Genomic DNA, 27,526 nt, shown 5'->3' with positions numbered 1-27,526 from the left:
CGGCGTAAGCCGAGAGGACGACCTCCACGCCCGGCCCTTGAAGAGCCAGTCCCGTCAACCTCATCCGCAGGAGGCGCAGGAAAGGCTCCACGCAGATGGCATATAACTGGCCGGACATGGGGCATCCCTGGCGCACCCCTCTCCCAAAGCGAAGGGGCGCTGTCAAGGACCCATTAACCTTTCTCAGACACTCCACGGCGGCGTACAAAAGTCGGATATGTGCGACGAAATGCGTCCCGAACCCGAAAGCGCGCAGAGTTCAGAACAGATAGTCGTGATCCACCCTGTCGAACGCCTTCTCTTGGTCGAGAGAAAGGAAGGCGACCGACAGACCAGCCTCCTGGGAATGATGGATGAGGTCCCGGACCAGATGGATGTTGTCGTGGATAGTCCGGCCCGGGACCGTGTAGGACTGGTCGGGGTGGATCATGTTGTCCAGCACGGCGTCAAGGCGAGCAGACATCGCCCTGGCGAAGATTTTGTAGTCCGTGCTGAGGAGGGAGACCGGGCGCCAGTTCTTAAGGAGGCGGAGATCGCCCTTCTTAGGCAGCAGGACGATGACTGCTCTGCGCCAAGAGAGGGGCATCTCCCCGGCCGCCAGACTTTCACCCAGGACCCGCGTGTAGTCGCCCCCCAGGACGTCCCAGAATGCCCTGTGGAACTCCACGGTCAGCCCGTCCAGCCCCGGGGCTTTTCCCCTCGAGAGCCAGGCGAGGGCGCCGGTCAGCTCCGCCAGGCTTAGCGGAGCTTCCAGATTTCCGGCGCCCTCCGGGCTGACCTTCGGCAGGTCCTCCCACAAAACTCTGCACGCTTCCTCACTGGACGGCTCCGGAGAGAACAGGGCCCTGTAATATTCACGCCCTCCGGATCCGAGACGAGAGAGCCGTCATTGGCCAGCAGCGTCAAGAGCTGCTTACGGACACTCTGTTTTTTTTACAGCGAGTAGAAGAAGGAGGAGCCACGGTCCAGATCCCGCAGGAACCGGATCCGCGACCTCACGAACGCGCCTCGGGACCCGACGAGCTGCAGGTCCTTCATCGCGGCCATCTTCGCTTCGTACACCATCCGCAGGGCCGGGTCCTCGACGACTTGACCGAGACGGGACTCCAGTTCGAGCACCTCTTTTTCTAGGCGCCCGATCCTGGCCGCCCGCCTCTTGGTCAACCCCCTCGCGTACTCTTGACAGAAGACGTGGACATGAGCCTTGCCCACGTCCCACCATAGCCTCAAGGAGGGGAAGCCCCCCTGCTTCCTTCTCCAGTCGGCCCAGAAACGACGGAACGAGTCCTGGAACCGCACGTCCTCCAGCAGCTGGTTGTTAAAATGCCAGTACGCGGACCCCGTCCTCGCGCGGAGCGAAGCGAGCTCAGCCCACACCAGGTGGTGGTCCGAACACGGCACCGGTCGCATGGAGGCCGCCGGGTCGCAGGAAACGTACGCCCGAGACACGTAAAGGCGGTCGACTCTGGACTATCCTACTCCATGCCTCACCCAAGTAAAGGCGCTGGAATCGGGATGGAGATTTCGCCAGACGTCCACCAAGTCGAAGGACCCAACCAGGTCCCTCAACTTCTCCATCGCCATCATGCTCTGCGGGGCACCGGAGCGGTCCTTCGCCTCGAGGGTGCAATTAAAATCCCCGCCAAGCACAATGCAGTCGCCGACGTCGACGGAGCCAAGAAGAGCGGACACCTCTTCGAAGAAGCGCGTTTGCTGCGGTCCGGGCTGAGGGGCGTACACGTTCATGAGATGGAGCGGCACGTCCCCCAGGCGAACCGTGACGTGCAGCAAGCGGCCTGGCATGGGCTCCTCAACCCCCAAGATCTCCGGCTGAAAATGCGGGGCCAACAAGATGGCGACCCCACAAGAAGTGGTAGTGAGGTGGCTCATGCGGACCTCTCCTTGCCATTCCAGGAGCCACGTGGCTTCGTCTCCCGGAACGATGTGGGTTTCCTGCAGGAAGCACATCGCATATTTCCCCTCCTGCAGGAGCGAAAAATTGTTAAATCTACGGTGTGCCTCTCTGCCGCCGTTGATGTTGAGGCTGGCTATGGTTATCTTCATGGCAAAAGCAGAGTGCAACCTCTACCTAACCTATTGTGGGGGGGGAGTGGAGTCGTTTGTTGATCTCCACTCCCTCAGCAGCCCAGCGAGGAACCTTTTGAGCCGACGCAGCTCAAGGCCTTGCGCCTTTGATAAGGGCCCGCCCGCGGCCATGGTTTTAGCGGCGGCGCGGACGGACGCGACGAGCAGCCCCGGCTCGGACCATCTTTCCCGGGCCAGATGGGCTTGGTTGCAGCGACCCTGGCTCTGGACCAAAAAGTCCCGGAGTTCCTTTGCAGGAATGAGGGGGGAGTCAGCGGCGGGCACGAGGAGATCCACCGCCTCACTGGCGATGGACTCGAGATCTTCTCCCGCGTCCCCCACCGAGTCCCCGTCCCCCTCCGGGAGGTCGCCGCCAGCAGTCGGCCCGTCGACTGCACGAGGTACGGCAAACGGCCCGGCCGCTCCATCCGGCCCTGGCTCTGCCCCGATCCCACCCCCAGGATCGTCGGCAGAGGAGTCCCCACTGGGCTCTTTTAAAAGTGATGCTGAGTCAGGAAGCGACAGTGGAAGGGGTTCCTCCAGGAACCGGGGAACACGGAGAGACCTGGCCAAAGTAATGTTCCAGGTCCTCCAAGTACCTCAGCTCCAAAGTAGGGGGCGAGGGTTGTTTTTCTTCCCCCTCCCCGCTGCTCCCCCCGGCCCAGCATGTGGATGTTCTGTAAAATTATTCGCATTTTCAGTTTCTGCCGGGTCGAGCGACTCCCGGGGAAAGTTGGTTAATAGCTGGGCGGGCTCAGGTTCGGCCTTTTCGGCCCCGCCCACCTCAGTCCCTGGGACGCTCGACCCGGCGGCATCGTATTCCTCCGCTGGCCCCACGCCCCCCACGACAGGCAGATCCTCCACGCCATACCCGGGAGGCAGAGGCTGGGCAGCCTCGACTGCCCCTCCCTCGCCGGGGACAGATTCCTCCCATTTACGGCGCAGTTTGGGGGCGCTGGTGGGGGACGCGGGACACGCGGCGGACACCAACTCCTCCGCGGAGGGATGTTGTTCCCCCTCCGCCTCATTGGAGCGGCGCCTCCTTTTGTTCCTGGGGGTGCGCGGAGGCAGGGAGACCTCCATTTCTGCCGAGGCCTCCCGCTCCGCACCCCCCTTTTTCTTATCTTGCCCGCGCCCGAGCCCCTCTGCGGTATTGGTCAAGAGCTCGGGCACGGGCTCAGGGCACCCCGCGCTCGCCGGTGACGGAGTTGGCGCACTGAGGGGACCCGCCTCGAGATGTTTTGCCTTCCTCCGCGCCTTCCTTCTGATCAGACGTTCTCCCTCCCCCCCGCCGGAGGCCATGAAAACAAAGGGCCCCGATGATGCCCGCGCACCTACGGCTCCCGGCACGCGGACGCTACTAGGGGGAGGGGTGGCGGCGGCGCCAGCCTTGGCCGCCCTCGGTGGTTTGGCAGCCTTGGAGGTGGGGCAGTTCTTGCGAACGTGCCCCACCTCCCTACAGGCATGGCACCGCACGCCGTCTGACGTCCAGAAGACGCGGTAGGCAGTCCCCTCGTGCACCACATTAAAATTGCCGTCTGTCGTCTCCTCCCGTGCCAGCCGGACAAAGAGCTGGCGGCGGAAGGAGAACACATGGCGCAGGCTGTTCTCCCTGAGGCCGAGCGGTATGGGGTTGATCCCTGACCTTACCTCCACCAGTTGGTGCAGGTGAGGGAGGAGCTCAGCGGGAACAAAGGGCGGGACGTTTTAAATGATGACTCTCTGCGCGGTGGCCTCGAGAGGGTCCACCGGCAGGAACGTCCCGCCCACCGTGAGCCCCTTTTCAAGGGCCAGGGACACCGCCCGCTCCGACCCCAGGAAGAACGCAGCCTTCCCAGACATCTTGGAGGCTGCGACAATGGCCGAGGGGCCGACTACCTCAGCCATCGCCCGCACGCACTCCTCGATGCTCATTGTGGGTTGAGTGTAGCTCTTGACCCCGTGTTTCTTAGTAATTAGTTTGAATGGTGGCAGGGCAGCAGGTGGCGCAGGAGGCGCCGTGGATGCAGACACCGTCTGCGCATAAGTCTTAGCTGGCCCTGCCACCGGCGTGGATGGAGTCGCCATCACGGGGTCCCTTTAAGGGCTACACCCACACCAAAGTCACAGGCCTTAATGTTCTTAAATTGACCTCGTTTGAATTTATGAGCAGAGGAGCTCTCAATGAGGCACACCTCTCCCCTAGTTGACAATTGGGGAGGGGCCTTGCTCCCTCTGCTCAGTTGTCTTAATTGTTTTTCCAATTAAGGAGGAAAGGAGCTCTCAGAGAGAGAGGGGAGAGACAGAGAGAGTGACAGAGAGACTGAGGGGGTGGGAAAGAGGGAAGCTGTGAGGGCAGGTCTCCCCTCACAGCGATGGGTGGGTGTTTTTCTGGAGCACACTCCCTAGATGATGGAAAACAAAGCAAGGCACAGTCTTATGGGATGGTCTTCGGGTGGGAGGAGAAGATGTCTTCACCTGGGACAGGTGGAGCCAACCAGGCACACACTCCCAACGATGTTTAATAGGGTGATTAGTAAATCTTCAGCCAGGTAGCTCCAGCTATCCCAGGTTAGGCAATGGGGGAGGGGTGCTTCAGTGGTGTGTGGGGCCTAGCTGTAAGCAAGACCCCACACACACTTCCACACACACACACCCCCCGCGATGTTCCGGGCCTCGAAGAAAATCTTCTTTTCTCCCCCCACCAATAAAACAATGTCTTTCAGAGAATGCACCAACACCCACCTGCAGAATGTTGTAGAATCTCTCTCATTCCACACAGGTTGTTGCTCTTTTCCCCCTCTCTCCAACTCTTTGTAGAAGTAAATAAAGTTGTTGAATTTTTCAGCTCTCCTCATCTCCCTCTGGATGTTGAGTTGTAGTAAGCCAGCCCCCTCCTCCTCTTCCTGGGCTGGTCTCAGTGCTCACTTCAGGCCTTCCAGACAGGAGCTTCAGCAGGGAGTTCCTTCTCTCACTGCAGCTCAGCTCCAGCTGAATAGGCCACGCCTCCAAAGCTCCACCATTGGTCCACAGATCCCTGAAAGTTAGCAGGCCAGGTGGATAAGGTGGTGAAGAAGGCATACGGAATGCTTGCCTTTATTGGCCGAGGCATAGAATACAAGAGCAGGGAGGTAATGCTTAAATTGTATAATACTCTGGTTAAGCAACAGCTGGAGTATTGCGTGCAGTTCAGATTACCGTATTATAGGAAGTATGTGATTGCACAAGAGAGGGTGCAGAGGAGATTTACTAGGATGCTTCCTGGAATGGAGAATCTTAGCTATGAGGACATATTGAATAGGCTGGGTTTGGTCTCATTCGAACAGAGGAGGCTGAGAGGATCTCATTGAGGTGTACAAAATATTGAGGGACCTGGACATAGTGGATAGTAAGGGTCTATTTCCATTGGTGGAGGGTTCTATTATGAGGGGGCATAGTTTTAAGGTGGTTGGTGGAAGGTTTAGAGGGGATTTGAGGTGGGGCTTCATACGCAGAAGGTTGTGAGGGTCTGGAACTCACTGCCTGGAAGTGTGGTGGATGCAGAAACTCTCACCACATTTAACAGGTGCTTGGATGGGCACTTAATGTGCCGTAACCTGCAGCGTTACGGACCTAGAGCTAGTAATTGGGATTGGACAGGATAACCTCTTGTTAGCCAGCGCAGATATAATGGTAAGCACTGCAGGGAATTGAATACGGCCAGGGTGGTCTCCTGAACTAGTTTCGATCGTCTGGATGGGTTGGAGAGGAATTTTCCCAGATTTTTTTCCCCAATTGACCTGGGTTTTTATCTGTTTTTTGCCTCTCCCAGGAGATCACATGGCTCCGGTTGGGGTAGAGTGTAGAATGTTTTACGATAAGGTGTGTCGCAGTTTTGTGAGGTGGACTGGTTGGGCTGGGTGCTCTTTATCTTTCCATCATTGTTCATTGTTCATAGGTTTATATGTAACCTTCAGGGTTGCTGACCGAGGGCCGTGCAGCTCTTTGTCGGCCAGCACGGACGCGATCGGCTGAAATGGCCTCCTTCTGCACTGTAAATTTCTCTCTTTCTGTGTTTCAAACACTCCCAGGGAACGTGAGATACAGAGTAAAGCTCCCTCTACACTGTCTCATCAAACACTTGCAGGGCAGGTACAGCATGGGTAAGATAGACAGTAAAGCACCCTGCACACTGAATCATCAAACACTGCCAGGACCAACCAATCGGCATCGATCTCGGCACCGGCTACGGACACGACAACGGCACACCCATCTTAGTCAACCCTGAAAAGTCCTTCTCACCAACATATGAGGATATAGTCATACTCACAGAATCATACCTTTCAGCCAATGTCGCAGACTCTTCCATCACCAGCCATGGGTATGTCCGATCCCACCGGCAGGAGAAACCCAACAGAGCTGGCAACACAGTAGTATACAGTCGGGAAGGAATGGCCCTGGGAGTCCTCAACATTGACACCAGACCGCATGTTGTCTCCTGGCTTCAGGTCAAGCATGGGCAAGGAAACCTCCTGCTGATTACCACCTACCACCCTCCCTCAGCTGATGAATCTACTCCTCCATGTTGAATGCCACTTGGAAGAAGCTCTGAAGTAGCAAGGGCACAGAATGTACTCTCGATGGGGGACTTTAATGTCCATCATCAAGAGTGTCTCGGTAGCACCACTATTGACTGAGCTGGCCGAGTCCTGAACGACATAGCTGCCAGATTGGGCTTGCGGCAGGTGGTGAGAGATCCAACACGAGGGAAAAACCGACTTGACCACTTCCTCACCAATCTACCTGTCGCAGAAGCATCTGTCCACGACAGCATTGGTAGCAGTGATCACCGCACAGTCATTGTGGAGACGAAGAACCGTCTTCACACAAAGGACATCCTCCATCGTGTTGTGTGGCACTACCACCGTGCTAAATGGGATAGATTCAGAACAGATCTAGCATCCATGAGGCATTGTGGTCCATCAGCTGATGCAGAATTGTATTTCACCACAATCTGTAACATCATGGACTGGTATATAACTTACTCTACCCTTACCATCAAGCCAGGGGACCAACCCTGGTTCAATGAGGAATGTAATAGAGCATGCCAGGAGCAGCACCAGACATACCTATAATTGATGAGCCAACCTGGGGAAGCTGCAACACTGGACTACATGCATTCTAAACAGTGGTAGCAGCATGGTATAAACAGAGCTAAGCAATCCCACAATCAACGGATCAGATGAAAGATCTGTAGTCCTACCACATCCAGTCATGAATAGTGGTGGACAATTAAACAACTAACGAGAGAAGGAGGCTCCATGAATATTCACATCCTCAATGATGGCAGAGCCCAACATGTGAGTGCCAAAGACAAGGCTGTAGCATTTGCAACCATCTTTAGCCAGATGTGCCGAGTGGATGAGCTGGGGAGTGAAGAAATGGCATAGTGAAGGAAACTACAAGAAATCGTCAAGGACCAACCGAGCACGAAGCCCATGAAACGGAAGGTTTTCAGCAACCAAATTGACAACCCGGGCCACCACAACCAGCGAAACGACCAACCGAAACCAACTCAGCAAAAACCAAAGAATCGACCTTTATTTCCACTCTACAATCTACTTCTGAATGATCCAACGGGTGAGAAATTACCAAAAGGGATTCGCTAAAACTATTCCTAACCAAAGAAAGTGGTTACTTACCCTAAACATCCAAAACGTAACTTAGCGCATCAACGGACGCTCCCCAACCGAAGACTACGCAGTCCGAAGTCCTCTTCTCCGTCCGGGGTGCGGCTCGCCTAGAAGGCCAAGTGCAGCAAATCCCGAAACCGTGATTCACCAGCAACTGTCAAAAGGGATTGGTGAGCATAGCCCCTGAACCCTCAGAGCTCTCACTTAGTTAGTTAGGGGAATTGGGAGGGGGAGGCTGGGATAACTTGTGTAAATGTATCTGCATTCTCCTCTTTACCCCATTTAGAGTTTAAGCTGTATTCTTTTCCCCACAGGCTGCAATTTGACAGTTTATTCAATGTGTTGTACCCTTCAGTGTATATTGGTCTGTGGGTGTGTTATTAAAGGTGTGCCTTTTACTTCTTTTAAACACAATAAAGCCATACCTGCTTCCTACCTTGAAACCGATTGTCTGTCCAAGTCTGTCACAGTCCCTTCATAATTCCAGTGTCTAGAACCAAGGGTGTGGGAGCAATTCGGAACCACTCATATAAGGTCAGAAGGGAAAGCTGACCCCCTGCAAACCACCCCTTACACATGGCGACCCAGATGGGACACTGGTACAAGGGACGTGATAAGAGAGAGACTGGTTTCAGGAAAAGAAGCAAAAGGGGATTTCCTCGTATGTGTTTAAGAGGGTAAATGTGGCTAAGGAGTGGGTACTAGATCTATTGTATGCTGAGCGTCCAGAAGATTCTGCAGCTCAATGGACCGAGAGCAAGGACCATAAAAGGTCGATAGAGAAGGCCATTTGCCTTCATCAACAGATCCGGCTTCTAGATGAGGAGAATGAGAAATTAAAGGGAGTATTGAGACAGGCAGAAGAGAGGTCCAGCGCAAGGGCCACAGTCGGGGAAAGGCTGTGGACAGAGGTGGGACAGTTAAAGGAAAGTAGAGAGCTCACTAAAGAAAGGTTCAAAACCAAATTGGACCTTTTACAGTGTCAGATTATTGAAGCCAAGAATAGCAAACTGGCATTGCGGGAAGAGAATTCCTGCCTCGCCAAGCAAGTTAAAGAGTACGGGGAGAGGGTGAGAGTCATTCAGGTAGTCTATAAGGTAGCCAGTAGCAGAGAATTTGAGACCACGGCCCCTGCCAGCAGCAGATCCAAAGCTTGAACCTTGCTCTATCCCAGGCTAAAGGCATGGTGTGCCTGATAAACCCGGGTTTAGCCAGGAACACCTGGTTGGGCAAGGAGAAACCCCTCAGTCACCGCCTGCAGCTCCCAGGAATGGCCCGGGGCAGCAGGGGTGTCAGCCAGAATGCGGGGCAGGCAAGGATTGCGAACTACCAATACCAGCAGCCCCGAGTTTTAACTCGGCTTGGCAGCAGGGGGAAGAGGGCGAGCCAATACAAGAAGGGCCAGAACCAGGGCCAATGCACCCGGTCCGGCAGCAGAAGTTTGGCCCGCCTGATGCCAATGGGGCAGCAGGACCCCTAGAAAGCAAGTTCGTTGTCCCCCACGACACCCAAAAACTGAGTGCTATGATAGGCCACCTAAGTAAGCTCAACCAACAGGGGGATCCCTCGGTATACTTCCTGGAAGTGGAACACACGGGATATTAAAGGGTGCGACGATTTGGAACAGGCTAAGCTGTTGCTCTTCTCGCTAGACACCAAGCTGTGCCATTCCCTCTCTGCAGACAGCAGAAAGGGGCGAAACACGTATGCTATGGTTAAGGAGGAGGTTCTAGAAGCCATGGTATGAACAATGGGAGTCCTTTCTCCCGAGTGGAGAAAACAGTGCAGCTCTATGGGGAGACTCCACAGGCTTTCGCCGACAGGTTGTGGCTGGTCTACGAAAGGGCCTGTAGTGGGGTTCTTGACCGGGCCCACCTGAACCCTAACGAGCTGGCTCGCTGGCTCCGCAGCCTGGTGGCAAACAGCTTACCTGGAGTAAAGGCAAAAGCCGAGGTATGGTTCGATCCAAGAGATCCCAGAACCACCGAGGAGACAGTGGTCAGACAGTTGACACTGGCTTACCGGAACGGTAGTGGGACAGAGGAGCCCTCCTCTAAAGGGACGGTCCATGTGATTAAACCCAGCCAAGGCAAGAGAGAGTGGCATCAGGAAGGTGGGAACCCTCTCCACAAAGGGGACGAATGTTTTGGGTGTGGGAAAAGTGGGCACTGGAGGAAGGACTGTAGGAACCCATGGAAAGAGACTAAGGGAAAAGCCACTTCAGCCCCAGCCCGTAAGGCCGGGGCAGGAACACCCGACTCATATGAGACACTCGTAACCGCTCTACAGACACTCATAAATGGACAGGGAGCAGTAGCTATCGCATCTGGTGCAGTAACCGGTATGGTAAAACCCTCTGCTCCAACCCACCCAGATGCATGACTAGAGCCAGCGCAGCCTGTGTACCCGTGTTCCCTAGAGTACGATGCCTGGAAGAGACCGTGCATTACGATGCAGGTGGAGAAAGTGAAAGGGACCTACCTGCTAGATACTGGTGCTTCCAGCATGCTTGTATATGCAGATAACCCAGCTACCTTACCTCTATCGAACGGGGTCCCGCACAGTCTAGTGGGGTTCACAGGCAGTGAGCAAACTGGTACGTTTTCCATCCCGCTCACCATTCAGTTAGGGACACTCAAAACCAAATGCAAGTGTGTCCTGATGAAATGGGAGCAGAAGGGAAAAGGGATCCTGGGGGCTGATTTTATCATTGGCTACCAGATCCTAGTGGATCTCAGGAACCACTGTCTATGGGGAGCCATAGTGACTGACAGGGAAGGTGAGGTGGTGGTGATCCCAGAAAAAGGGGCCAAGGGAACATTGTGTACCGTGAAGCCAAAGGAGGGTTATGACTTGGAATTACTGGTCAGTAATACCCCAGTGGAGTACCAGGCATATGTCCGGGCACAGCTTGCAGCATTCGCCACCCACAAACATGACTGTGGCAGGGTAACGGAGGTGGAAGTTAGTGTAGAAGGGGACCCCATGACCCGACCACAAAGGCAATATAACTTCCCCAGGGAGGCAGAGGCAGACCTGACAACGGCGCTGGGATCACTGGTAGAGCAAGGGGTGTTAAGACCGATAGCAACCCATGTGAACTCTCCACTGTGGCCGGTTAGGAAACCAGACAACTCATGGAGGGCCACCGTGGACTATCGAGTACTAAATAAGAATATCCCTGCCTGTGCACCCACTGTCGCAGCCGTAGCGGATCTCATAGGGAGTATTCCAGCATCTGCGACCACTTTCACGGTGCTGGATATTTCAAATGGGTTCTGGTCCATTCCTTTAAAACGGGAGGACCAGTACAAGTTCGCCTTTACCTTTAAGGGCCAACAATACACGTGGAACTGTCTTCCCCAAGGCTTCCACAATAGTCCCAGCATTTTTCACCAATGTATGGCGAACTGTTTAAAGGGCTTTAGCAGGCCCCAGCAGTTGGTGCAGTATGTGGATGACCTGCTCCTGTTCACCGATCAGGGGGATGAGCATGGCCCACTGCTGGCTGAGTTGCTGAAGCTGCTAAAAGAGGAAGGGTTTAAAGTAAACCCCAAGAAGGCACAGATCGGCCAGAAGGAAGTCAAATTCTTGGGGCTGACTGTGCGCGCTGGGGAAAGGGCCATAGACAAGGCTAGAAGGGAGGCAGTACAGGAGTTACCGGCTCCCAACACAATGACAGGGGTAAGATCCTTTCTCGGGCTCACCGGGTACTGCAGAGACTTCATTGAGGATTATGCAGCCACCGCAGCCCCTCTGCTCAGGCTCCTACACAAGAGTGTAGAGTGGGACTGGGATGAGGGTTGTGAGGCAGCATTTAATCAGCTCAAGAAGGACTTGCAGACCGCACCAGCCTTGGGAGCGATAGATGTAGGAAAGGAGTTTTTCCTGGAGGTGGCAGCCAGCAGGGACAGTTTGAGCTCAGTGCTGCTTCAAGAGCAGCACAGCCAGCTGAGGCCGGTGGTTTACTCCTCCAGAATCCTCACAGATGTGGAGAAGGGGTACTCCAACTCTGAGAGACATCTCCTAGCCACACATTGGGTAGTGAAAAGATCCTTGATCTTCACAGGAGGGTCTCCTCTAACACTCCTAACCCACCACACACCTACTCAGATGCTCCTAGATGGGAGGATTAAGGAGGGGACGGTGAGCAGTGCCTGCATTGCTCGCTGGACCCTGCTCCTCTCCCAGATGGGTCTCAGAGTAGAAGGCCTCCGCGAGCCAAGGCGCGCAGCCAAACTAATCTACCCAGGGAAAGCCCACAGGTGCTCCATAGAAGGGGTATGGGAGGTGAACATTGGCCTTCGGGCTGGGTTACACCCTACAGGCCGGGACATCTACGTGGACGGGTCCAGCACGGTATCTGCTGGCAAGTGACTCACTGGGTGTGGAGTCTATGACCCAAGGGCAGGTATTGCCCTGAATCAAGCTCCCCAGCACCATGAGCGCCCAGCATGCTGAACTGTCCGCCGTAATGTACGTGGTGACCCACCCCGAGGAATTCCCTACACCATACATGATTTGCTCGGACAGTATGTTCACCTGCAATTCGTGTACGGAGTACCTGGCTATCTGGTCCCATCGCGGATACACGTCCGCTGACGGGAGACCCCTGGCAATCAAGCCCCTGCTGGAGAAAATCATGACAGCGGTGGGGGTAGAAGGAAAGGTCTACATACATAAGGTGAAGGCCCATTCAAAAACCGAACCCCGTGCAGAGGGAAACCAACAGGCTGACAAACTGGCCAAAGAAGGTGCCCGCACGGGAAATTTCTGGGCCCCCTATGACACCGGCCGCATAGCAGCGGTCAAGAGTAAGAACAGGGCAGCAGAGAGTACAGGGATAGCCTTGGCCCCGGACTTAAAAACAGTTCAGGCACAGGACCCAGCCCTGAAAGCAGTCCTGAATGCGCTAGCCAGAGGAGAGAGAGTAGAAGGTCCGTACGGCACAGCAGCCATTACCGTTAAGGAAGGCATGCTGTTTAAAGAGGGACAATGGGTCGTGCTGCAGCAGCACCAGAGGGAATTCCTAAAACTGGTCCATTAGGGTCCAGGAGCGGGACACCCCGGGCCTGAGACCACCTGGCAACGGGTGGAACAGGCAGGATGGTGGCTGGGACTCAGGGAGGACGTCTGCGAGTTCTGTGCGAACTGCCTGGTGTGTGCTGCGAACAACCCTGACCCCCAGAAAAGGAAGGTGTCCCTAGGACACGTCAGGAGGGTAGAGGGACCATGGCAGTCAATCCAAATTGACTACATAGGGCCCCTACCCACTGCCCAGGGAGGCTACAAATACTGCCTAGTCCTGGTGGACGTGTTCTCAAAATGGGTTGAAGCCTTCCCCTGCCGAACAGCCACCACACTAGGGACAGCTAAGATTCTAGTGAGGGAAGTGTTCTCCTGGTGGGGACTCCCACAGTATGTGGAGTCGGACCAGGGGAGCCATTTCACCGGGCAGGTAATGCAGGCAACCCTTAAGGTGCTCGGCATTGAGGGGAAATGGCACGCTGCCCACAATCCACAGTCATCGGGTATTGCGGAGCATTTAAACCGCACCATTAAACAAAGGCTGCGGAAGGAAACGGGAGACTCACCCCAAAAGTGAGTGGAGGTCTTACCGTTGGTCTTAATGGGGATCCGAGCTAGCCAGTCAAAGAGCCCCGGATATTCCCCATACGAGCTCATGACTGGCCGGATCATGCGGACTCCCACCCATGTCCTAGGTCCGGTGCTCACAGAAGGTCAGCTCAGAGAGGTGAACCGGGACCGGTTTGTCAGGAACCTGTTTGAACACCTGAAACAGATTCACTGGCAGGCTGCTAGTAACATGGGCAGACAGCATCGGAGTAACTGATTGCTGCTAGAACCCAGCAAACACCATGAATGGGAGATAGGGGACCGACCAGGTCATGGTGAGGAACTATGCTCGGGTCGGGGTTTTTGAAGCATTATATATGGGGCCATACAGCCTTGTGGACAAGGCAAGCCCAATGGTCTATGCCATAAAGCTGCCTCGCCGTACTAAGTGATTCCATATCAACCAGTGCAAGCTGTACAACCCAGGGTCATCCAAGCACAGAGGGCAGCCGTGAGGTGTGAACCGTCCTCAGGACAGGGACCCTCCGTTGGCCGCCCCCGACGGTGGAGGGCCCACAGGGAATGTGGCAGGCTCAGAAACCATGCCTATTGGGGCAGTGAATTGCAGTACTGGAGGGGCTATCCCACCCATCGTTTGGGATTCGGACGCACCCCCAGTAACCCAAGCCCTGAGAAGGACCCTCCATACATTACGGCCAAAGATACCGTGGTCACCGGCATCTGAGCCTCAGCGATTCTACCCTAGGAGAAGGGCAGCCCGACAGGAAAGGCCGAAGGTCAGAAGTACAGAGGCCGCTCAGAGTAGGGACCACCAGCCAGCCGCCTCCAGCGGTGAGGGTCTCACAGGAGCAGTCGCAATGAGCTGTCCCAGAGACAAGGGTCTCCAGCTCACCGGCTGCGGGGAAACCCTAGCACCCAGGTGACTATCAGGCCGCACAAGGCATGAGCCTGACAGGGACTAACCAGGCCACCCGGAGACGGGTGGTGGTTGTACATAGCTCTAATTTTAGTTTAAGGCAGCTGACTGCACCATTTCACATTTTAAGGTTGAGTTTAGAATTGAGGGTAATGTTGCAGTAATGTTTAGGTGATTATTTTGAGTTTGTCTTGTGTGTCAGCCAGCCTGAGAGCAGTTTTCAAGGGCAGGATCCAGACATTACCGGGTGATGGACAAACCTCAGGGAGACCAATTGATGTTGTTTAATTTTAATCTATGTTTTTTTCCTTCTGTAATCTGGTTGTACATTGTCCATATGCTGGTGAATATAATGTAACTGAAATGAAATGAAATGAAATGTGCTGAAATGCAATTGTAGTGATTGAACCCCCTCCAAGCTGGGAGGGTGTAAATGTAAAAAGGTTTGTACCTGTAAAGGGAAAAGTGTGCATCTATGGTGATGTTGCATAAGTGTAATGCATTTTGGGTATTAGTTTAGCTAATTTACGGGGAAGGTTATCTTTTGGGAGTCAGGAACTTTGCTCACCTCGAAGAATGATACCATAAGTGATATGGTATCACAGGGGGGAATGTAGAATTTACCAATATCTCGCAAAGATTCCAGGTACCTTTCCCCTACAGAGGAGAACAATCCCTTTCTGGGCTTTTAAAATGATTTTAAAGGGGCAGACGAAACCTGCGGGGGATAAAAGGGGATGCATTCATGGAGACCCCCTCCCCCAGTGTTTGGACTCATAGGAAAGGGAATTCAAAATGGATGTAAATTACAGAAGCTTGAGATCCCGTAAAACATCTATGGGAAGGAGCATATCAATTTTAAGATTCTACAACATTTTGGCTGCGAAAAAGAGTTACCAAATGCAGGATGTGGGGCCAATCTCTGAAGCAAATTCGTACATTAAGGTTCCCAGGCTATTCACCCTCTAAGAGATAATCGAATTAACCAATCAAGCACAATGGAAATCATGGCCAGAAAAACTGGACAATCCTAAAACAATGCAAAACCAGTGATAGCACATTCTCACACCCTAATCGAGTTACTGCTGACAAAGGAGACATTTGAAAATCAATGGACAGAACAGTTTAAACAGAGCCCAAGAGATTTGATGGGAGATAACGGAGCCTTTTTTTGGGGGATATATCTATCCCCTAGTTTTACAAGGAAGAACTAGCAGAACACAGACTCGAACAGAACACAGACTCGAAAGGAACACAGACAGACACAAGCAGCTGGAGCTGGGGAGTGAAGAAATGGAGTAGTGAATGAAACTACAAGAAATCGTCAAGGACCGACCGAGCACGAGGCCCACGAAATGGAAGGTTTTCAGCAACCAAATTGACAACTCAGGCCACCACAACCAGCGAAACGACCAACCGAAACCAACTCAGCAAAAACCAAAGAATCGACCTTTATTTCAACTCTACAATCTACTTCTGAATGACCCAACGGGTGAGAAATTACCAAAAGGGATTCGCTAAAACTATTCCTAACCAAAGAAAGTGGGTACTTACCGTAAACATCCAAAACTCATCAACGGACACACCCCAACCGAAGACTACGCAGTCCGAAGTCCTCTCCTCTGTCCGGGGTGCGGCTCGCCTAGAAGGCCAAGTGCAGTGAACCCCGAAACCGTGATTCACCGGCAACTGTAAAAAGGGATTGGTGAGCATAGCCCCTGAACCCCCAGAGCTATAACTTAGTTAGTTATGGGAATTGGGAGGGGGGAGGCTGGGATAACTTGTGTAAATGTATCTGCATTCTCCTTTTTACCCCATTTAGAGTTTAAGCTGTATTCATTTCCCCACAGGCTGTAATTTGACATTTTATTCAATGTGTTGTACCCTTCAGTGTGTATTGGTCTGTGTGTGTGTTATTAAAGGTGTGCCTTTTACTTCTTTTAAACAAAATAAAGCCATACCTGCTTCCTACCTTGAAACCGATTGTCTGTCCAAGTCTGTCACAGTCCCTTCATAATTTCAGTGTCTAGAATCAAGAGTGTGGGAGCGAATCGTAACCGCTCATATAAGGTCAGAAGAGAAAGCTGACCCCCTGCAAACCACCCCTTACAACAGCGAGGTCGATTGTGTTAGTGGGTCGCTGGGGGCCAGGTCCTTTCACAGTAGTTCCTGGTTATCTGTAGTTCGCAGTTTGGTCGGTCCAAATGCTTTCTGCATTTGCCCAGTACATGGCTTCACAACAAACACTCAATTTTCAGCACAAACACTCCATTCCCCTCTTTGGCTAATACAGTGCTAGCAGCCCATCTGGGGCCATGAAATTGGTCGACATCATTTATTGTGATGTCACGTGGAGGAGCCGTGCGATCATGGTACATTCTCTGCTAATAGCATACGGAAGGTTCGGTTCTGAGTCATTCTGTCCGGTGACTGCGTAGCACCCGGGATAGCCGGGTCTGTAGGGAGTCTACCGTGACAGGTCATAAACTGGGGAGCTGTTACCGTTGATCCCTCGCTCTCTATCACTTCCATAACAAAGAACAGGTCTGTGGGCTGCGCTGTTTCCACCCCGGTGATGGGCAACGGTAGCTAACTGAGGGCATCAGCGCCGTTCTCATTGCCTGGCCCGTGGTGGATCATGTTACAATGCACAGACAGTGTTAGACATATTCGTAACAAAGCATTGATAATAGTGCCTCTGCTCTCCAAAAACTGTGAGATTGGCAGCTTGTCTGACTCAAGTAAATATTGGGGCACACTTTGGTACGTCTCTTTTGTCCCGTGAATGCAGGCAACAGCCTTGGGTAACTTATTGGATACATGTACAACCGGTTGGGGCCCGCCCGCTATTTTGGCTTGCTGTACAATACGCCCGGCCTCGTGTGATAACACATCACTTGCTACAAGTACTTTGCCAGATACATATACGACCGGTTGGTGTTCGCCCACTATTTTGGCTTGTTGTAAGGTACCCCAGACCCCATATAATAATGCATCATTAGCCGCGAAAGAGCGCTTACATGGGCTACACAGTGCAAACAACTTATTGGAACGTAATGGATTCCTGGCCTTCTCAATGGCCGCGCTTTTACCTTTCCCCAAGCCCAGTCATCTTCCTTCCTGGGCAACACCTGCCTCTGCTCCGTTGTGGCGACATCCCGTGGTCTGGACGCACTCGCGTCCCGTGGTCTGGACACACTTTTGTCCCGTGGTCTGGACGCACTCTCGTCCCGTTGTCAGGTCGCACTCGCATCCCGTAGTCTGGACGCACTCTCGTCCGTGTCCGTGGTACCGACTGCCACGATCCTCCTCCCCGGGGATTTTGCTTCTGGCATCAGGAAGACGCATTCGGAACATTTCAGCCGGAGTCACACTCTGCTTGGTCAACCTGGAGGCAATTCCATCGTCGCGAAGAGGTCGTCAGCTTTGGTTGGTGGGTACCGCGCCTGTACCACTGCTCAGTTGAGCGTTACCTCCTCATGGTCGTGATGAGTGGCCTGTGCCTCAGGGATCTGCAAATGGATCTGCACTTTGATGCCAGGTTCACATGAAAGTGGGGGCTTGCTCAGTCTTTGAACAAGGGAGACGTCGTTCGCCAGAGAAGGTACACAGAGGTTTTCCCAACTCCATCGAATCTTCCCCATCCACCTTCTACCAAGCAGCATTGGCCCATCACCTGAAACAATCCACAGAGGTAAATCGTGCACCGCTCCCTCATGGGATACTCTTATGTCCACACTACCAATAACTGGTATCAGTTCCTTGGGGTTGCTGCGCAGCTTTGCCTGAATCGGGATCAGCTTGGGTCGTTGTGCTCTGTCGCCCCACAGCCTCTTGAATGCCTTCTGGCTCATTATTGATTGACTCGCTGCCGTGTTGAATTCCATGGAGACTGGAGTGCCATTGAGTTTAACTTTTAACATTATCGGAGGGCTTTTGGTGGTGAAGGTGTGTATCCATATACTACCTCTTCATCCTCAGGTTGAGTTACCTCTCTTGCTCGTTCAACATGATCCTCGCTGGATCGGTGGTCCTCTCCTGACTCTGCCACGTGGTGAGTTACAGGTCGTTTGCACATTTGCTGGAGGTGCCCCATTGTTCCACAGCCTTCGCTCACATAGAGCTTGAATCGACATTGGTGGGCACTATGACTGCTCCCGTAGCGCCAACATGGTGTTAATGGATACGCATTCATGCCCCACGGTGGAATCTGAGTCACCCTTGGCCTAGGTCTGGCCTGTGCGCTCATGTAGGCCGTGCCATGTACAGTTCTGCCTGCTGAAATAATTATTTTATGCATAGTACTTGCCAGTGAGCTTCGATTCTGTGAAGATATCTGTTTCATGTTGTCGCTCGTGGATATGAAAGCCTGGGCTATCGTGATGGCTTTGCTCAGATCTAGGGTTTCAGCAGACAGCAGTTTGCGAAGAATGAGCTCGTGGCCAATTCCAAGCATGAAAAAGTCCCGCAACATTTCCCCCAAAGATCTAGAAAATTCGCTCTGTCACGCAAGGCATCTTAGGTCGACGACAAAGCTCGCTACGTTCTGGCCCTCGGAACGATGGTGCATGTCAAAGTGATACCTGGCCATTAAGGTGCTTTCCCTCGGCTTGAGGTGTTCCTGAACCAGCGTGCACAGCCCTGTGTAAATCTTGTCCATTTGTTTGTCCGGTGCCAGCAGATTTTTGAGGAGTCCAGATATCGAAGACCCACATATGGTGAGGAGAATAGCCCTGCGCTTGACCGCCGTCTCAGCCTTGTCCAGTTCATTGGCCACGAAGTACTGGTCGAGACACTCAATGAAGGCTTTCCAATCATAGCCCTCAACAAATCTCTCAAGAATACCAATGGCAGCCATTACCACATGAAAGTTCATGATCCGTTACTCGTCGCCAATTGTTATGTTCTGAATAACTCCACAAGACTGTATTATAAGCTCAAACTGTTGTAACCTTGGTCTCTTTAATGTGACTCCAGAGTGAGGAAGCAGCATGATAATTACCTTTTATACCTGCTTGCCCAGGGTGCACAGGTGATCCTTAGGTCTCCCACAGGTGTGCCCCCTTGTGGCAAGTCTTACATATTGGTGAGGTTTAAATACAAACATAACAGCAACCATCTTCAGCTGCTTCATCAATGACTTTCCCTCCATCATAAGGTCAGAAGTGGGGATGTTCGCTGATGACTGCACAGTGTTCAGGGCCATTCGCAACTCCTCAGATAATGGAGCAGTCCCTGCCCACATTCCTTTTGTTTTGTAAAAAGTACAATTTATGTTTGAGTTCCTTTACCAGTTGTGCCATCTGAAATAGGGAGGGCAGGTGTCAATGTGTTCCTGTGTTGATGCCACTGGGGCAAACCATGTCACTGTGAGGCATCAATTACAAAAGCCTTGTTATACGATTGTATTAATGGTGCTATTCAAAATGAGCCTTTGTGGGGCTGATTTCTGTCAGGTGACACCGGGCCACTCACTGCCACTCCTATTGGCCCATCAGCCGGCCCAGGCAGCGGGCGGTCGAGGGGGTCGTTCAGCCTGACTGCCTGCCTCTCTTCCGTGCTTACATCCGGGCCAGGGTGTCCCTAGAGATGGAGCACGCAGTGTCCACCGGTACGCTCGCGGCCTTCCGCGAGAGGTGGGCGCCGGAGGGACTGGAGTGCATCATCAACCCCGGCAACCAAATTTTAATTTGATTTTATATGTTTTAAAGTTTAATTTGTTTTAATTGCTGCGGTTTAAGTGTTCCCCCTCCGCTTTTATAGGGGGCACTTGTAAAATATATAATTTTAATGCCCCAAAAAAAACCACAAAAAAAACCTTAAAAAAAAACAATAAAAAAATGAAAAAAGGGGCAGTTAAAAGTGTCTGGAGTGTCCCCCAGATTGGGGGGGAACTTGATCTAATGTTTATGTTGTTCCCCCCTCAAAAGAGTTGTGGAGCTGTTGCCGGTATCCACCGGTACGCTCGCGGCCTTCCGCGAGAGGTGGGTGCCGGAGGGACTGGAGTGCATCATTACCCCCGGCAACCAAATTTTAATTTGACTTTATATGTTTGAAAGTTTAATTTGTTTTAATTGCCGATTTTAGTGTCCCCCTCCCCTTTTATAGGGAGCGCTTGTAAAATATATCATTTTAATGCCCAAAAAATCACCAAAAAAAATCACTCCTATTGGTCCAATTTACTTCGTTCCGCCTGGCAATAAATCCATCCATTTTGTCATTGGGTAGAAATTGTGGAGATTGGGGCCGGTTAATTGGCTCCATGTTGCTGCTTCTGGTATCATTGGTGTCAGGTGACTGCAGCTTGTATGTACAAAAGTTGCTGGTTGGGGGCTGCAGGGATAGTTGAGTGGTTTGGGATCATGGGGGATTGTATAGTGAGGGCACTGGTCACAGTGCTGCCGTTAGTTGGGGCTGTTTGCCCCTCTGGTATTTGGCGACAGTTTGGAGGCCAAAGGTTTCCATGGAGAAGAGTTAAGGCCCCTGGGGCTCCCTTTGGTTCCCGTCTCTGTGTGTCTGAGGGGCACAGTGTGTCCCCACTGCACACTGTGATGGTGCAGTGTGGGGAGCACAACCTGCTGGTCAGGGTACACATGGATTTATTTGGGACCAGGCAGCTGATTAAAGCTGCTGACCTGACCCTGGGGACAGTCGGTTGTCGGCCAACTGGGATCGACTCTCCGAACCGCACCGTCCTCTTTGACTATGGGCTCCATGAATGTGGCAGCTCAGTGAAGGTAATGTGATTCCTCAACTCTTGCTCTAAGCTTGGTGTGTGGATCAGTCCCCACTCTTCACTCCAACTCTGGGTGAGAGGGCATTGATGTCGAGGGGAATCCTGTCTCCTGGTTTCAAACCTCCAACTTGCTCTGGAATTCTGCATTGTGCTTTGCTTTAACTGGTCTTCCCTAGTCTCTCCATCTGGTGATCTCACCCCTATTGTCCTTGAGCATTCACTTGGGTTTGTCGAAACTATTTATTTGGTATATCCTGTCTTGTGGATTCTCAGGTCACTGGGGGGTCAGTTTAATGTTTCAGTTGTTTTCCATATTCAGCTTTATCTCCCACACTTCCTGTATTCTAATACCTGCGAGCCTGGATTAAATGAGACTTAAATCTGGAGGTCTATTCATTGCCCCAAATTATTGGCCACTTGTTGCTCCTTTTTTTTATGCATTGTTAAAGACTTTAATTTCTATAGCACCTTTCACAACCACCGTATATCTCAGAGTGCTTTACTGCCAGTGAAGTACTTTGTGAAGGGTCGTCACTATTGTGGGAAATGCAGCAGCCAATTTGTGCACAGCAAGCTCCCACTAACAGTAGTGTGATAATGACCAGATCATCTCTTTTTAGTGATGGTGATTTTAAAGGATCAATATTGGCCTAGGACACCAGGGAGAACTCCCCTACTCTTTGTTGAACTAGCTCTGTGGGATCTTTTATGCCCAGCTGAGTCTTCTGCTTAACTTCTCATCTGAAAAATGACACCTCAGACAGTGCAGTGCTCCCTCAGCACTGCACTGGGATGTCAGCCTAGCTTTTTGTGCTGTAGTCTCTGCAATGGGACTTGAACCCACAACCTACTCACTCTGAGGTGAGGGTGCTACCCACTGAGCCACTCCACTTTTCTGTTGAATTGATTTTGCTCTCCTGCTTGAACTCCCTCCCCCTGCATTAACTGCAGAGGCTGCAAACCTCCCTTCCGAACACCCGAGTACAATGTTCTTAATTTCTGAAGCTGATGTTTTTCAGATGGCTGGAGATTTCCTGGTCTACACCACACACCTGAACTACACCCCCAAGGCTCTTGCATCTGTCATTGTGCGAACTAATGGAGCTGTTGTACCCATTGAGTGCCGCTATTAGAGGTAATCATTGACAATGAAAACTTGATCTAATGCATGTTGTCTGACTTTGTGCTAAAATGGCTCCCTTGTCTTTCCAGGAGGGGCAATGTGAGCAGTAACCCGATCAAGCCCACCTGGATCCCGTTCAGCTCCACCAAGTCTGGAGAAGGGCTTCTGTCATTCTCTCTGTGCCTAATGGCTGGTATGTGCTGGGTGGATGGGGAGTGATTTCCTGTCACCCACTGGGAGTTGCAGCCACTGTCTCCAACCCTTGTCCTCTTGTCCTTCAGATGACTGGCTTACAGAGCGCACTTCGACTGTCTACTACCTGGGCGACCTCATTCACATTGAGGCCTCTGTTTCAATGACCAACCACATGCCCTTGAAGCTCTACATTGACCACTGTGTCGCTACTTTGAGCCAAGACAAGGACTCCACCCCGAGTTACAGCATCATTGACTACAATGGGTAAGGAGGTCTCTGCATTTTCCAGCTGGTCCCGTCTCTATGGCTTTACTTGATTCACTCCATGGCCTGTGTTTTAATTTTTCAACAGTTGCCTTCTGGACAGCAAAGCTGAGGACTCCTTCTCAACCTTCGTGTTGCCAAGAGGCGAGCGTGAGCTGGAGAAGCTCCACTTTGACCTGGATGCGTTCCACTTCTTTGGTGATGACCGTTCCTTGGTAAGAGGAAGCTGCCCATTGGGTTCTCCATGTTGGGAGGGAGTCACTGAATAACGGCTGGTGTTGAATGTGTCCCTCAGATTTTCCTCACCTGTCACCTGAAGGTTGCTGCAGTGGATGGGAGAGATTCCATGAGCAAAGCTTGTACTTTCCAGAAGCTGCAGAATGTGTAAGTACCCCCTCTCTCCCTCAAAGATGTGTTGTGTGGAGAAGTGATGCCCAACCTGATTGTTGCACTGATTGTCTTGTTTAGCTGGGCCCCATTGGAAGGATTGAACAATGACGTTTGTGCCTGTTGTGATTTGGGTGACTGCGGTTCCACAAGGGAGTTGGGCTTTCCTTTCAGAGGAAGGAGGGACCTTGTACCTGAAGCTGGTAGGACATTGATCCTCTAGATGTTGGAGGTCCCCCTTTACCCTCTCTAACTGGAATGTTTGATATTGCAGGGAGTGATGCTGAATTGAAGAGGGAGGATGAGGCCTCACTTGGACCCCTGGTCATTCTGGACACTGATGTGACTCACCTGGCAACTGAGTCCCTTACTGAGGTTGGGCAACGGATGCAGCAGAGGTCTCCAGGGGGTGAGTGGGCTCACTGCTAGTTTCCATTTCCCCCTGAGTATTTCATTCAGTAACCATTGGTTTCTCATAGCTCTTTAGGTGTGGAGTCTGAGGTGGTCCTGATGGTGGCCCTGACTGTGACAGCTGTCTCTCTGATCTCTGCTGCTTTGATGACCTTGTTCCTGTACAGGAAACACAAGGAAACGCAGTTCAACTAGTTATCAAATGATCAATAAAGTAGTGGTTACATGAACCTTGTGCCTGGTTGCTCATTTGCCACTGTCCATCTACTACCCACACGTGTAGAATAGAGCTGTTTACACTCAGCAACCATCCCTCAGTTCTGTGTTGGTGTAACTGGTCCAGGTAACTAGTGCCACAATGACTGGTAAAAGCTTATCCTGGGATGGGTTGTGACTATGGTAACTGTCTAGCCTTCACTGCAGGTCCATGAGCTTCAGGTAAGTGGAAGTGCCCTGAGTGATTGGTGCAAGCTTGGTGATTGGTCCAAGTTAATCCATTGGCTCCCTTTCACAAGGACTCCATTCCACACTGGTGTCAATTTACCATCCCTATTGGGGTTGACACAATATTTACTTGACTTCCCACCCAGTTTGAGCTCCAGGCATGCTTTGACCACTCTTGTGTGCTGGGATTAAGTAAGGACTGCTACTGTCTGTCTTCTATAACCATGTATTCAAATGCCCTTCCCCTCGCTCTACGTGATGTAAATGGGTCCTGTAGTCCATAAGTGAAGTTCTCCGGCTGATGTTTAAGGTGGAATTATTTTCATGTCCTGAGAGAACAGCAAGTCGTGATCTTCTGTCCCTGTTCATGCTTTAATGTAGGAGTGCTTGGTACTAGAGTAACCAAACCCTTCCAATTGTGGGATCGTTCCACTGTGTCTCCTGTCTTGGATCTGGCTCTGTGGACCGGGACACAAATGGGCTTGCAGCATTTCTGACCTGGGCCCATTTTTCCCTTCACCATGTTGGTGTGGTTTGTTGCTGCAGTTTCTCGCTTGTCTAATTCACCCTGCAGTGGAAATAGTGACTGGGTACCAATGGGAACTGGAACTATTCAGAGCCCTAATATACAGCTGAGTTTGGTTGCATCTTCCCCTGGATGAAGGGGAGGGCTGAGCTTAGCTGGCAACCAAATGGTGCTAGAGGTTGGGGTTTGAACTAATTGGCATCTCCCTCGCTGGAGAATGGCAGAGAAGGAGCTTCTAACAATCACTCCCCTATTCTTCCCCTGAGGGGGTGAGCAGACCGTCTCCCTCACTGAGCTTCTCCACTGCCAGCTCTCTGACTCCTCTGTTCCTGCCTGGGAACAAGGTAGGCTCCTTAATGGAGCCTGCAGTGTTGCTGCCCCCTATTGGGGCTTCAGTGCCAGTGTCTGAGCCTGCAACTGTTGCAGAAGCTCAGGGATAGGTGCCTAAAGAAATTGAGTACAGACTGAGAATAGCCTTTAATATAATCCCCACTGTACAGGGACTAGGGATTAGATTGGAACATGGGTGTTCTAACTTGAGCGGCAGTACACTGGGGAGGGGAAGCTCAGTACAGGAACAGTTGGTGGAGTTCGAAGCTCACGGACAGGCGATGGTGCTGGGGGTGGGCTGACTTTCTACAGGTCCCTGCTACTTGATGCTCTGTTTTCTGGTTTGCCCACTGTCTCTCTACTCGACACGCCAACAATATCTTCTGGAAGGAATGGTTTCCTTTTTTAAATACTGAAGGGAAAAAAAATCTTCACCATTTTCAGGATCTTGTGAATTGACCCCATGTCCATGTTGGCTTGTGAAGTCAAACCTTACTACAATAAACCTTGACTCGGATCAGACCAGCAGAGCTTTCTCCAAGCATTGAACAAAACTGTCTCCCTGATCCCAGGTGTGGGATGGTCTGAGCTGAGAGGCTGATGGAGCGATTGTTAAATAACTTTGCTGCATGACCCTGAGTGGGCTCAGTCTGTGATTTGTCACCACTGCTCTAATCCCACTCCTGATTTTTATTGTCAAACCCATCATCGTTAATACTCTTAGCAATGACTCCATGAGGTCTAGTATTGTGCTTGAGCTGTTGTGACCTGAATCTCATTGATTGCAACTCCAATGTGAGGCACAAGCATGGTGGGCAGCCTTTTACACTCGGCCTTGCGTACCTATGCAGCAGACCCTCAGGCCTTCCACCGCAGTGCCCTCTAGTGGCACACCTTGTGATTTTACAATTGGTATACATGGTCTACATACATGACATCACTTCCCCCCAAATCATTAAGGCAAATTGACTCGTACATTGATGGTGACCTGGGCTTTGTTCTTTCTGGTTGACCTTTGGAGGGTTGCTTCTAGCTTGGGTGCGTTGGTGGTGAGATTTGTTGCTAGTGGACGTCCCCGTGGTTTCTGGTTGAGTCCATGACGACTCCATTCTTTCTCCCCACCCCCGCCCCCCCCCATCTCCCCCACACAGAGATTATGCTAATAGCCCATTACATGCAATTTGCATTCAAGTTAATCACATGGGTTTTACGTTTACATCTAGGGACATTTGTTGGGTGGATTACAGTTGCGTTTCTTTGCGTGGTACGTTTACATAATCAGTACAGGTACACAAGGACAGTCTAGTTCCAGCACGGCCGGATGAGATCTGGGTCGTCTGGTGGCAGCGCCCCATGCTAGTGGGTCTGTCGGTGAGGTGAGATCATTTTGCTCAAGTTGCCAGAGCTCAGGGCTCTTGTCATTATTCTTAGTGTCGGGCAGGCTCAAAGACAACTGCTGTGCCTGTGACCACCGTACTTTTCGTTTGCACAGTGCCGCTGCTGTTCCCTGGTAAGCGGTCTGAGTGAGTGAACTTTTCGTCTCAGCGACGGTGGGGCTGCCTTGTCTTGTCTAGCAATTCGCAGGGGACTGCTGACTCGCTTTCCTTGAGGGCACCGTTGTGACCACACTCTCGTTTGGGATCCTGGCTGGTCCAGGTCCCGTTTGGAGGAGCTGTTGCGGGTGACCCTTCGCTCTTGGGCTTTGCAGTGGTGGTGAGTGGGTCCGTGGGCTGCGCCTTTTGTTTACCCGGGTGGTGGGAGATGGTAGCCGACTACGAGCATAGGCGCAGTTTACTATTTCAGGCCCATGGCAGTTTATGCCATCGGGTGCCTGCAATGTTAAACCGATCTGAAGCAGGGTTTCGCTCCCGGTGCCTCTGCTCTCCGGCGATCGTTTACTCTGCGGCTTGTCTACTTCTGTCAGCTGTGGGGACACTTTATGAAATATCGTTCTGGTCCTGGGGACACAGGGTATAGCATTGGGTAGCCCACTGGACCTGGATACCACCATTAGGTGTTTGCCCGCTACATTGGCTGATTACAATTTGCACTCAACATTTTGCTTGTTGCAGCTGGACTTTTACATTGGTTACCAATTTCAAGCAGCTCATTCAAAAATTGCGGATTTCTGGTCTTCTTTAAAATACCCCAATCATCTTCCTTATGTGGAGTCATTGCTCCATTAGCGCTGCACCTCGTGGTTTGGACGGCATCTTTTCCCTGTCCATGATGTCGACTGCCACGATTGTCTTTCCCAGGGATCTGCCACTGAAGCTGGGAAGGTGCCCTTAGATCCAATCTTCCTCAGGAGTCCTGCCACTGAAAGCGGGAAAGTGCGGTCGGGTCATCTCGGCTGGATCATCGCCATACAGTCGTGATGAGCGTCTGTGCCTCGGGGGCTGCGCAGATCTGCTCTCCGGTGACTGGCCCAACCAAAGGTGTGGACTTGCTCTGCCTCAGAGCACGGGGTTGTCGATTGCTGGAGGGATGAAGTCTTCCCAGTTCCAATGAATCTTCCCCATCCATCTTCCAAGTAACGTTGAAACAATCCACAATGGTAAATTGTGCACTGCGCCATCATAGGATACACTTACATCCGCACTACCAACAACTGATTTCAGTTCCTTGGTGTCGGTGCGCAGCTTTGCCTGAACTGGGACCAGATTGGGTCATTCAGCTTGATCGTTCCATAGCCTCTCAAAGGCTTCCTGGCTCATTACTGACTGACTCGCCCCCAGGTCCACTTCAATGAAGACTGGAATGCCATTTATCTCAACTTCCATTATCACTGGAGGACAATCTGTGGTGCAGGTATATACTCCATACACTTTGTACTGGGACTGAGCTGCCTCACTAGCCA

At 52.0% G+C, this 27,526-nt stretch overlaps 1 pseudogene; it reads left to right on the top strand.

Annotated features, from left to right (window-relative positions):
- The first annotated feature begins 1,515 nt into the window (after window positions 1-1,515).
- LOC139276863 (zona pellucida sperm-binding protein 3-like) overlaps window positions 1,516-27,526 on the top strand; it is a 45,640-nt pseudogene continuing 19,629 nt past the window's right edge.

This window comes from Pristiophorus japonicus, chromosome 12 (assembly GCF_044704955.1).
Source record: "Pristiophorus japonicus isolate sPriJap1 chromosome 12, sPriJap1.hap1, whole genome shotgun sequence".
In the NCBI taxonomy this organism is placed as follows: Eukaryota; Metazoa; Chordata; class Chondrichthyes; family Pristiophoridae; genus Pristiophorus; species Pristiophorus japonicus.
Note: the sequence above shows the minus strand (reverse complement) of the source record. Positions and strands in the feature narration are given on the sequence as shown.